Below are 13,696 nucleotides of genomic sequence, written 5' to 3'. Positions count from 1 at the left end.
AGGACAGCAAAATTTTTAAAACTGAGAAATTGAGCATTTTCCCAGTAAAAGTGCAAATTTAATTTTACATAGTATAACTTCTTAAAAATTAATATTTACATTTTTCCCCAGCTTAAGAAGAATCAGTTTCATAATGAGGCAAGGAACAAACTTTTTAAAAATCTAACCTGTAAGGGAAATTCCTGAACTTTTAAAATATTTATTTTTTTAATAAACCCACCTGTTCTTACAGTAGTACCCAAGACAAATGCAAAGAAAAAGCAAAACAAGCACTCAAAAAAGGCATAAATATCATTGCAGTTTACCTTATTCTTGCCCCTCTCCATAAAAATGAATAATCTTCACAGAGATAGAACACACTCACAACCAACAGGTTTTGTAATTATCGAGTGTCTCAGCTTCACTGTACAATAAATCACCTGCAAACACCATTCACTGCCTCATACTCCTCCACTGTGAACATTTTCCCATAATTAAGCAAGACAAAAGCAAACAATGTCCTAATAACATAATTTTATACAGTGCAGCCTTAAAAAAAGAAAAATTACTAAGAAGAAAATTCAAAACGTCGTGCCACACATTCAAAGATGGCAACTGACCAAGTGAGACATCTAGAAAATAAGTATTCAAAGCATAAAATGACAACTTGCAAACTCACAACATTCATAGTGCAAGATGGATTACAAATTAAAAACAAACAAACAAACAAATAAATGGCTAGAATATAAGTCTGCTGTAGACATAGTTTTGGACCTTTCCAAACTTAAACAATGTATTACCTTCTCCCTGTAATTTCTTAGGTTAATGATACAGAAATGCAAGTCCTCAATCTTTGCTCATTTTGAATTTTGAGTATGCCATTATTTATTAATCCCTCTATATTTCTTTCATGAAGTGCTTCTGTTAATGATCCTATGCTATATCAGGAATGACAATGATAGTGCATAAGGAAATTGAAGGCATAAAAGCATACTTAGAAAAATAGCTCAAAACTTTACAGAATTACATATCCATGCTACTGAAATGAGTGACCTTTATAAAGGAAGACAATTGTATAAAGCTATAAAGATACCCAGAAGCTCTCAGCATATAATATGAATGTACATTTTTGATCTGAGGTTTCATTACCTGAAATAGTAGAGTGGCTTAGACTACATCAATCTAGAGCTCAGTGCATTTAATGATTCCAATATTTGACTGGCAGATTTTGAGGTATCTGCTAAGAACAGCACACCAAAATAATACAGGAAACCAGTAGGCATAATGACAACCTACAGTTAACCTTAGATAGCCAGCCACATTGATGCCACCAGATTTTTAGCATAGAGGAATTAACAGTCAATGCCACAACTCTCATTCTGAAGACTGAGATGTCATTCTCTGCATCTTTCACCCAAGCCATCGTTCAGAGAGGACAACATTACTTAATGAAAACATGAAAAGAGAGCCCACACTGTCTGCCACCCTGACGGGACCTTCTGGTGCACCAAAGAGATGCTACCCCAGAACACTTTCGCAAAGCCCTATCTGAAATACTTTTAATCAGGTCACTCCTGTTTAAAAAAAAAAAAAAAAAATTGAACTGCAAAAGGTGCAGAGAAAGGATTTGAGGATAATAAGAAAAGTGAAAAGCACATTTTTACCAGAGATTACGAGCTTGACATGTTTAGTCCTACAGAGCAAAAGCCAAGAGAAGCCAGGATTGCCCTTGCAGCATAATCACTGGGGAGGTGGAAAGCATGATTAAGTCAAAGGACAGAAAAAGCAGTGGGGTAAATAGCTGTAAACTTACCCACTAAGAAGCTTAGCCTAAAGATGTGGAGAGCATTTCTAAACAGGTTTAGACTTGAGATTGATTACTTTATGAAAGATATGAGATGCAAAACCAGGGACTGGAGTTAAAAGTCCTTATATTCTTATACTTTGCTGATTTTAAGTAGTTCAGATTAGGGCTTCATTCTCTCTTTTCCCTGGGTGAAGAAATGGGCAAATGGGCACCCTTGGGGCTGCTGCCTCCTCTAGGCACACTCAGCTCACTGGGAAGCCCAGGCTGCTCAAATATCTCAGCCACCACCCAAAGCCCAGTTCCTGACTTGTGCCTTCTTGTCCAGCTCCTGAGAAACCAGGAGGGCTGCACTGCCATCAAAACCACCCAAGGATCTGTCCAGACTCTGGCAAAAATTCTTGGCTTTTCAACAGCTAGAAAAATCTTCAACATCAGTGCAGCCCACCATGGTCTGTAACATCACCAGGAGAGCTTACACCTTGACACTTTGCTTCAGACTTCTTGGATTGGATGGTCCAAGGCATTTTAGAGATTGTACACATTTTCAAGTTTGTTTTGGAAATTTTTTTCCGCAAGACCATAAGAAATAATTAAGAAATAAAAAAACCCTGAAAATTCAGGACACAGTTCTATGACACAGGATGAACTCTGCATTGCAAGGTCAGCCCCAAACTCTAGAATGATTTGCATACTACTTTTTTTTTCATGTGAAATGGCACAGTTTGATAATAAAACTTCATTAACTGTGTGGCTGTATGGAGTTGGGCAATACTTGTCACTCCCCTGTATACAAGACCAAGTACGTAGTAGCAGGTGCTGCAAGCAGAAAGTTATTTCACTTGGATTATTTTTAATCTTCCAATAGAGAACAAAAGCCTATCTCATTAAAAGACAAATAGGACTAGATGACTACTTGAAGTAAAAGAAGAAACAAAATTAGAGAAAACAGAGACCCATGAGTGTTTCTGTCAAAGCACCACCACTCTTCACAGTCTCTGCTTGTGTGTTGAACGCGGCTTAAACAAGCCCGGGTTAATATATATCACCCTGGGATTGCTCTGTAACACAACTAAATCATTCTTGAGGCTTATTAGGTAGTAAGCTAATAAGCCCCTAAAGGAGAAAGAGTTTCCAGTCATTATAGGAATCTTCACAGGTGGTGTGGAAGAGCTAGGTATGCCTGCAGCAAGGAAAATTACAGGAATAGCCTCTGTCTGCGTTTAAAACTGCCATAGGTGAAGTGTCAAACTGTGGGCTACCACATGTAGTAAAGGCAGTGATGGCAGTGCAAGAAGGGTGGAAAGCAGCAAGACTCTTGCCCAGGGCCTTAAGACTTAGTTCAGGACCCGTAGTTTCCACATTCAGCACACTGTAATGATACTTGTTGGGAGACATTAAAGAAGTAAACATTATCACTAAAAAATCTCATTGGTGTTCATTTGCATTTTACAGGTGTATTTTTACCGTCAAATTTCTGAGCAGAAAAGTATATTAGTTACTATTTAATAGACAAAACCATCCTCAGGCCTTTACCCAAGGCCCAAATCAATGAACCACACTGGTCCTTTCTGCAGGAGCTGACCCACTGCCTCTGACTCCCAGAGAGCTGCTCAGGAATGTGTGCCAAGCAAGGGGTGCTAAAGTGGCTGAAGAGCCATTGCATGGATGCTCTCTAATGAGAACAGTGTGGCACTGTGCAACAGAGGAAGAACAGCTGTGACTCATTTCACAGTCTACTGAACATGAAATGAGTTTACTTCCATCTGTGATAAACGGTGCTACCACTGGTGATCCATATTAGGCATTGCTGCTACCATGTCTTCTAATAGTGTGGTAAAAATTAAAGATTAAGTAGCAGTGAGTTCTCCAGTTCCTGCTGCATGAGACAGTGACACAGTTTTGGCTGCCCTGGTCTCATTTCTAGACTCAGCGATCAGCCCTGCAAAAACAACAGCGGGACAAGTGTTGGTCTGTTGTTTGTCAAAATACCCCATTCACATTGACACTAAAGGCTTGTCCCCTGCTCACTGTGAATCCCTAGCTGGGACACAGTGGGAGATGTGCATGTCCAGTTATTCAAAGTATTTTAGTAGTTACTCAGAACATGTATCACTTCTCTAGCACCAGATCATGAGACCTAATAGCTGGACACCACTCAACCCCTCTTTCAAGGAACTGCAGTAAATCTTGCAGTTCCCAGCAGCCAAAATACACTAATCCCAAGGACATTTCAAAGTCAAGCGTGGTTCCCTGATTGTGCTCCTTTATTAAACACTGAGCAGGCTAAAAATGACACATCCTTACAAGTTCCCTTGGTCAAGTTTCTACCACATCAGCCTGGGGCAGCAACAAACCCCACAGCAATGACCACCAGCCAAGCCAGTATGAGTGCCATAGACAGGGTGACCCTTCTGCATCTGGGGGTTACAAGTCCCCATGTGGTTGATTTGAAAGTAAAAATGGGATTGCACGCAAAAGTCTAATGAATACACACTGATTTCAGCAAATATTTAATGAAGTGGCACCCAAATGAATCATAAATAATATAATGAAACTAAATATTTTGACAGTCAAACAGTTGGTTTCATTACTACTGTCACCCTTCTAATTCAATTATATCATTTCATGTCATGACAGTTAAAACAAGTTTCTGCATTAGGACAAAAACAGATAACAGCTTTTCTTTCCAATTCTAAATGGAAAAAATTGAAACGTTGCGATTTCCAGTACAGTGCAAATTTCAGTTTGTGGCTAACTCAAACTGTCAAATCTTGGCACGTCAGCAGACCACCTCTCTTCCCCTCAAGACACATTCTGTCAGCAGAAAGTATAGGTGCTTCTAATGAAGAAATAAAGCTTCAACAGAACCTTTTCAGAGTGGGGCGCATTTGTGCAACAATTGTGCCAGTAATATATTTGTTTTATTCACCTTGCAACAGCCATCAAATTTAAAGAAAGAAAAAAATTACTTTTTCTCCAGACTAGTACATTTCATGGGTTTCAGAAACACAACCTTCATATTTCCCTCCCTCTCTGATAAAATGCCAAAGACGTGACAGTTCCAGTACAGCTATAGGAGGTTTCCAAACAGTTGTACCACGATCTACCTCAAAGTGGTACCCAAACACTGCTTCGAGAGCCTAACATCTCTTCCTGAGCTCAAGCCCAGCTAGGCACAGAGCCAGGAGCTGCTGCCACTGACAACAGTAGCATCTTTGCAAATCTAATTCAGGAAAGCAAATTTTTTAGTGTAGGACTGGAAGTCACAGACTTCTGAAGTTTAATTGCAGTCTAAAAATGATTCCCAGAGCATTCTCAGGTGCATACCTGTCTTTCATCTGTCTGATACACACCCTTACTTTTCCTCACAATTTCATCCTGGTGCCTTTTTCAGCTAGGCATAAGTTAATATTTCACACAACCAAATTCAAACACCTTGAAAATAACAAGCATTGTGCTTCAAAAAATTTTATAAAAAGGTAAACAAACATTAGATCAAGCATTCATTCTGCTTTTGTATCATACTGCACTGGCTTCTTAGGAATCAGAAGAGACAAATTTCATGGATTGTTGTTAAAAGTAATTTTAAAAGGAAAAACAAATTAACAAAATGCAGGGGTCAAATATTGTGGAAGATTTTAGACACTTAGAAAAACCTTTGCTATTTAAGTTAGAAAAAAATTGCAGCCCAAACACTAAAATGGGGCTCTCTCCACGAACACCACACCCCAACCCTAATGCAGTTTCCTGACAGAGGGCCCAGACACAGCAGAGCTTGCAGAGGGGAAAAACCAAAGCCCAGGAAGACCATTTTTTTGTGGATTAGGCTAGACCCTAACTGACAGTGAAAGAGTGATGAAGAATAATTTTAATGTTTTGGCATTCTACTAGGAACATTTTTGCTCGGAAACTTGTTAGATACAGAGGAGCAGTAAAAGCACCCAAGCTTGGATAACTGGAAGTAAGGAAATGCCCTGTGCTTGGGAAGGACTGCCTTCCCTCAGGGAAATCCTGCCACAGCCTTGCCTATTTCAGAAGCCAAAAATTTTCTCTGGGGAAATTATTTTTATGAGCTATCAATGATTCATCCTTGGCAGAGGGATTTAACTTTAGTCAGCAAAGCTGAACTCCAGTACGAAGAGGAAAATCACCCTGGTCTTTCTGTCATTGCAGTGGCAGAACTGAATAGCTTCTTGTTAGCAAGGCCAGAGCGTTGCTGGATGCAAGGAACACCACAAATACAATTTACCAAGGACACACCAACACTGGCAGTAAGAAGCTCATTAAGGGGAGTACTTCATCGTGCGACAGGTAGTCCCACCTCCAGGATTTTCTGTGGCAGGCACAAAACTCCTACCACTCAGCTTGTCTCCAAGGGTTTAATTACCTTCTGGAAATGAAGCGTGGTCGTAAGGGGAAAACTTCAGGGAAAGATTCGGTTTCAAGCAAGTCAGTTAGATCCTGGAGGCTTTACATGTGCTAAAAGGCTTTAAAAGACCATGTCATTTTGTCAGTGGGCTGTTTAGCAGCAGACATTTACTGTATAAAAATCATTCTCTCATTTAGTCTTTTATTAGCTTTGTCACCATTCCAGAGAAATGAGTTGAACTAATACCATCACAGTTGCTGTTCTGATAAAGTACAATATATGCTCAAAATTAGCAAACACCTCCTTCATAACAACCAGGTCTATTCTGACTTTAGCCAAAATCATTAGAAGAGGTTTGAGGGTATGGTAATCATCTCATTTTTTCTTCAGCTAGAATTACTTAAATATAGAAAAGATCCGTTGCTGAGAAGGACTAACAGCAGCAAAGACAGCACGTCAAAGATAATGACTTGCACAGCTAATCCCCATGTATCACACTGCATATTTACCCCTTGATGTAATAAGATCTGTGTTTCTCTAAATAAGAATTCATCAACACTAAAATCGCTGGCAGAAATAGGACAGAGAATGTAAATCTTGCAAATAGGTTTTATAAATAATATCAGTAATTTTTTTCCTTTCCATCTAGCTTCCAGTCCAAAACCCATTTGTCACAATGCAATAAAACAATAATGCTGTCAGTCTACAGGTGATGGTAAAAAACCTACCACCTTCAACTAGAAGACACATGCCTGATACAGCCCACTCATCATTGCAACTTCCTTTCTAATCTCAGATGTCTTGGGCAACCTCACTATCTCTAGGTAAAACATGGTTTTCGCAGATCCCAGATTGGATTTTCAGACATATTTGGTGGGCGGACAATTAGCACATGTCTAGAGAGGTGCTGATCTCCAGCTTACACATGCAAGTTGGCTCAGTGGCAGGTCACAAGCAGCACACATTCAGGTCAGGACAGACTAACACACAGCTCACTCTCACCCTCCCCAAAACTTGGTTTCCCACACATTCCCCTTCTGCAATCCAGTTCCGGGGAATAAATCAGAAGGTCTCATTTTCAATTCCAGTTGAGGAGAAATGAATCTCAGGTGTTTGGTGGTAAAACCAAGACCTACACCTTCTTTCCTCTTCCCAAGTCAGCTTTGGCTAGGCATGAAAAGGCCTCTCTTCTCCTGTGGCATAGGGGAAAGAGGATGACATCCCACCCTTGATGTACCCTGAGGGACAAGGACAGGACAGCATGGTACCCTCAATATCCTTTTCACAAAGAGTCTGGTGCAGATCAAAAATCTTCATGTACCCATGTGTGCAGTACCCATGGTTAACACCAGCAACCAGAAAGTACAGAAAAGGAAGCAAGGGTGTTCAGGTTGCCAAGGGCAGACAGATTCCTGTCACAGGTTCCCCATCATTCTACAGCTTCTCATATCAGCATCAGACTTCCATGTACAGCACAAATCACAATCCATTTATCCTTCTTCCCAAAAGAAATCACAGACTGGTTAGAACTACACCAATAAAGGGGAAGAAGCTGTTTGCTGAAGTTAAGGAGATGAGCTGGAAGACAGCTGAGCAAGTTGAAATGTTTGCCAACACTAATATTTCAGCAGTCTACTAGAGGAATAGTACAGAGCACTGCTGCTTTGAGCAATTGGAAATAAGCTGGAAAAGTTTCAAATATAACATGAACATGAGACTTATCAGAATAGCACAGATCTTGGAATTTGTGCCTCTCAGAAAACCTATCCTCCAGTCTCCTTTAATGTAGTTATTTAATTCCTTAGACAAATAAAGAATGATCTAATTTTCCAAGTTTTTTAGAAAACAAGAAGGATATGTTTGCAAACAGCAAGAGAATCCACATCAAAGTGATTTGTGGATATATTTTGATGTAGTTCATCACGATTTCCTAAAACTCTACTTTCATTGTTTAATTGCTTTAAGGCAAGGACTACCAATCTTATGAAAATCCACTGAATGTGTCTTCTGTAAAATAACTAGCTTTTTAACTTCAGAGAAAAGGTGGAGGGGTTCCACACATTCTACTTTCCACAAAAAATATATCACTAATTTACAGTCATCTACTGTTATGATAAATGCCTACTCATCTCTTTGCCATACCACGAACCAACAAATAGAAATTAATCCAAATTATCTGAACACCTCAGTACAAGGACCAATGAACTCCAGAACTGCTCTGTCAACTTAAAGATCAACTAAAGAGGATCTGGCCCCAAATGCTTCCCTGCATGATAAGGAGTGAAAACATAGGTAAGCTAACATTTTCCATTTCAGAATTTTAAAAAATTAATAGCCTATTCTGCCTCATGTAGTCATCCAAGGCTCCCATCCCCCAGAAATGAAGGGAAAGGAGAGAATGATGTTTATTTTTGCATAAATCATTACAGAACCAGTATGTCCTGGCAAAGCATCTTTCAGTACAATTTGATTTTAAACTGCAGTACTTCCAGAAGTAGACTACCCTGTATCAAGTCCAAAAGCAAATATAAACATTAGGAAAAAACATACAAGATTGCTGAAGTTAATTTTTTTTCCTCTTTTTCCTTCAACCCTTATGTTTTATTATAACTGTTTTATTTCTGCATTTGAGGGGACACAGCCAAAAAAGACATTTAAATATGAGCTCCCAATTGTATTACATTATGTTTTGATGGGGATGGAATTACTTCTTTCACTAAATCCACATCTGAATTACTGACAGTCCATTCTCAGCATACTAATTTTTTACTGATGATGACACAGTGGATGAGACCATTTCTAGATACTACCTAAATATTCAGCAGAACAGCTTCATTCAAAACATCAACACTTGGTTACTGTATATTTTCCCCATCTTAAAAAACAAAAGCAACAATCATTGGTTTAAACTGAAAAAAAAAAAAAAAAAAAAAAACCAAAAAAAAAAACAAACCCACACTCATTTCCACCCCAGGTTTCCTTCCACCCTTGCTGCATTTAGCACAGCAATTGACAGTAAACTGAAGCCTTTGTGAAACTGACCTTCAGGACAGAAACAGATAAATCCATTATAAATTCTAAATATAGCATTCTAGATACAAAAAGTTAAACAGTTGCACAGAATTATTATTAGCATGTACAAATCAATACTTCAAACCAGAAGAACAGATGTAAAATGATATAGTTAATGAGTTTCTAGTAAGTGGGTTCTTTAATCCAAATCGGGACAGCTGAAGAATGGTGAGAAAACTCAAGGTAATGAAACACATTGCAACTTGTGTTGCACTTGGTGGATGTTGCTGCGAAAAATAAACACTTGCCCTTTATTACCCCACACTTACCTCACATCTCTCCTATACTATGGCTAAATGGAAGGCACTTTGTTATTGTGCACTAGCTATTATTTAGGGTTTACATTTCGAATTTAGTTAAAATTAATTCACAGAGATTCAGGCCTGTGCAAATATTGCAACCATTAGGTCCTGTTGATTTCTTCATCACTGTTTCTTGCAGGTAAAGGTATCTCCAGTGAAGTAAAGGACCCACAAGGGATGGATTCAAGCTGAACAGTGAGGTGATCTTTCCAGAGAAAAAGAATAGTTTACAAGGAGAACAGAAAGACCTCAATCAACTGATAAGAAATTTTCTCCTACTAATTCCACTGCTTATATAATATTACATGTGCCTTGCTTTCATGGAATGAATGATGAAGACAGGTACAGAAGAGCTGACAACTTGACACTGGCTGAGAGAAGGTGCTCACACACAAAGTGGTGGTTCAGGATCCTGCCTGTTGCATCCCAGGCACAAGGACATGTTGCAAAGAAGGATGGGGAAAGCATATCCTTGCACCAGCTGAGCTTTACAGTGGGTTACAGGGCAATGACTGTGAGCCAGTGACACACACAGAGCCCTGCCACCCTGCACTTCCAACAGATGCTGAACACCTGCATCTGGAAAGGCTGCACAGCTGCTCCCCACTCTCTAGGTACTAATGGTGACATCCATTCCTCCAGGTGAAACATGGTGGGGAAGAGAAAAGCATAAATCCTGATCTACCTCCAGAAAGGCACCCATGGCAGAGTGTCAGCAACCACAAACACTTAGAGACCACGTCTGAAACTTTTGAGCTAGCCAGAGGCAAAGCCAGTGTCACACCAAGTCTGGCTCATGCAAAACTGACAAGTTTTGGGGTCTTTCTTACCCCCTGCCTGGTGTTTGTCTTCTCAGTGTACTTGTGGCTTCATCAGGTGACACAAAGCTGTGAAGCCCCTGCTGTTGGTGCAGCTCAGCAGACAGATTTGGCTGTTGGGACTGACCAGCAAGTACCCACCAGCCCAGTAACAGCAGGCTCAAAAAAATAAAACCACAACAACAACAAAAAAAAGCTTTTAAATGAGTCTGCACCAAAACCTTTCAAAAATAACTTCTTGAAGGGTTTATAATCAATAGAACAGCACTCTTGCTGTAATTACTCACTGATAGCTCAGGGCAGAAGTACTGCAATGGGAAGAGAGGCAGAAGGCCAAATTCATATCTGATGTAAAAAGACTGTTCAGAGTACAGCAAGAACTGCAACCTCTCCTTACATGTCAGAATCCGACCCACAGTGCTCAAAGATCACTGTTGCTGATCACTCAGATGAGACCATGGTGAGACTCAGGCATAGACATTCATCAAAAAAGATAAAGAAAACCTGAATTGTACCATTCATTCACTTAATGATTTATTTTCTCTTTTAAAGAATAGTTGCAGCCTTAATAGAGTATTTTTGATTCATTCAAATGGTTTCTGAAGTTCTTGCATGTCCTCCATTTTCCTGATGTAAGTCATTTACAGCTGAGGAAAGGCTCCATTTACAAGGCTACGACTCTCCTCTTCGTCAGAGTTAACAGCAATTCCCACCGCCAACATGCAAGCTGTCAGTCAGACAGACATTTGCTATAAACATCTTAATTTCCTTTTATTTCTGCAGACACCTTTAAACAGCACCACTGCTCAATTCATAATCCATATTAGTGCAATGTCTCTCTAGACAGTCTCACATAAAATTAAATGCCCATTTAGCAGCTTACAAACCTTACAGCAGTCGGTTTATTTTCACTCATTATTGTAACAGCGCAATCAAGAACAACAGACTATTACAGCATCATATAACATGGCCTCTCTATCAACCCACTGGCATAAAATTAAACAGCTATCTGGAAGATGAAGTGAACCCCTTATTTATATCTGACAGTTTTGTGACGCCACTAAGTAAATAATGGCTACAGACAGATTCCTAAAATCAGGACAGCTCAATTCACCAAGGGTTAACCTGTTCACGCACCAGGACCTAAGCCTTTCTCTTGCTTAAGGACTGTTTAATTATGTATACCAAGTGCAGCAGCTCCAGCAGGAAAGATTAAAACAGACTCTCTCAGCCTAATTGCGAGGACATTTAACCAGAACACTGCAAAGCTACAGAGCAGGGTCTCCCAGGTTCATGTGGGTATCACAAGAATCAGGGCAAAAAATTTAATTCCCCAATAAAATAAATGAATGAATAAATAAACAAACCAGCAAATAAATTTGAAGGGTCTTAGTTAGACACAGAAGTAAGGTTTAGAAAAATAGCTTTCTCATGAAACTGGATTTTTTGTTCCTGACCATTCCATGAAGTGCTTAAAAAGTGCTTGTATGCTTCTGAAGTACCAAAGAGCGTATGCAGCATGTCCACCAAGTGATATTTCCACTTGCATGGAAATAATAAGGTCCTTTAACTTAAAACCAATTTTCATAGAGAACAAAAGCTCTTGGAACCAACCATTTAGGATGCTTCATGGCACCTCTCATTTATTCCATCAGCTTGCCCTCAACCCATAATCATTAAGAATACTTCTTGAAATACTCAAAACAACCCACAAGCGATAGAGGACATCCTCATGTTACACATTTTTGTTTGTGCAATATAATCTGCATTAAGCACATTCTTTTGACCAAACCACCTGAGCCACTGTCTACCTTGTCCAGCCTGATCAGGACTGTTTTAACATTCAAAGTTTCAGAGCAGTTTGATGGTTAATATTCATTGAAACTGGAGAAAAAGTCTTCCACGCAACCATAAACCCCAAACTCATCACCTTTAGTTAAAACAAAAAGAAAATTTAAAGACAACAGATCACCCCATTTCTAGAAGAATGCCCAAAGCAGCTTACTGCTACTAACAGATACAATAATATGCCATAATATGGGGTGGGGATGCACAGCAGTGGCAGGTGTGGGGCCAGTCCACAGAAGGAAACTGCTCCCTCACCACTCCCAGAGAGGACCAAGGCTTTGTAGAGCCTCTAAGGAGTTGAGCAGAGTTACCCTGGACTCAGCATAGGGAGCAAAAAACACCTGGCTGACACTGCAAGCCCTGGATGGGGCTTGGAACCCAGCAATAGCATGGCACAGCTTTTCTCCCATGTGCTGTTCTTTATCTGACTACTGACTACATTTTCTGTTACAAGTACTGTAGCAACACGTTTGGATCAAGATTAAACAATCATGCACATGAATTTGCGGTTCTCTGCAGAAGATACTAAAATTATTTCTCGATTGCTTTCATACCAGACAAAACCTGGTTAAAGAAAATGAAATTTTCTATAAATTAGTGTAAAGCAAAAATAATTTATATGGTCACCAGATAATGAGAAAAAATATATAGTAACAGAGGCAAAATGTCCCTTTTACCATCTCCCAGCAGAAAAGTCAAGGAACTCTCAATAGACATCTCCCCTTTTTTACACCCTTTCTACTGATCACATTAAATTTCAGAGAGAGGAAGCATCTACAATTTTATTTTACAAGCCCTTTGGAAAAATGAGATAGATTTCTCAAGCAAAGGGGACTCTTGAAGTCTTTCATATCTCTTTTCTCGCAAATACATGCCTTCAGGGAGCTCCTCCTGCCCCCTTTTTAAGCCCAAGCACTGATACAAAAATCAGGAACTCTGGGGCAGACAAACAGCATATTCCCAGAAGCCCAGGGTATATGAATATGAAGCTCTCTGACAAGGTCTCAGAACTTTCCAGAGCAGTTTTGCTTTCTGTAATTTAAGGTAAAACTGTTACAACTAGAACACAAGCAGTAAGAGGAGGGTAATGTGCACTGGGCACTTGGAACAACCTTCTTTAGACTGTTAGCTCTGTACTAAGAGCTACACTTTCCAAGCCCTGTTCACTGCAGAGTTTTTATTAAAAATTAAAATAATAAAAACATAAAACGCTGCACAAAGCCAGTGTAAAAATTACAGTAATGGATCATGTGCGCTCATTTAGTGCAACTTTTTTAATAAACATTAAACAAATTCTGAAAAGCAAAACTACTAGCAAAGCAGTGAAATACTTTCATGACCCTCTCCATACCACATTTTAGTCTGTGCATTCTAGTCTGTTCTCTTATGAACCCCATTTTTAAGTATTCAATAGCAACATGAAGCTGCCCAAGCTCTTCAGTTCCCTAAACACATTAATTTCAACTTGAAATGCTAAAATGAGGTTGACGGAAACCAGTTG

At 39.4% G+C, this 13,696-nt stretch overlaps 1 protein-coding gene across 1 annotated transcript in view; it reads right to left on the bottom strand.

Annotated features, from left to right (window-relative positions):
* RGS6 (regulator of G protein signaling 6) overlaps positions 1-13,696 on the bottom strand; it is a 251,730-nt gene that overhangs the window by 195,924 nt on the left and 42,110 nt on the right. The gene's annotated exons all lie outside the window — the stretch shown is intronic.

This window comes from Fringilla coelebs (assembly GCF_963513975.1).
Source record: "Fringilla coelebs genome assembly, chromosome: 6".
NCBI lineage: Eukaryota > Metazoa > Chordata > Aves > Passeriformes > Fringillidae > Fringilla > Fringilla coelebs.
Note: the sequence above shows the minus strand (reverse complement) of the source record. Positions and strands in the feature narration are given on the sequence as shown.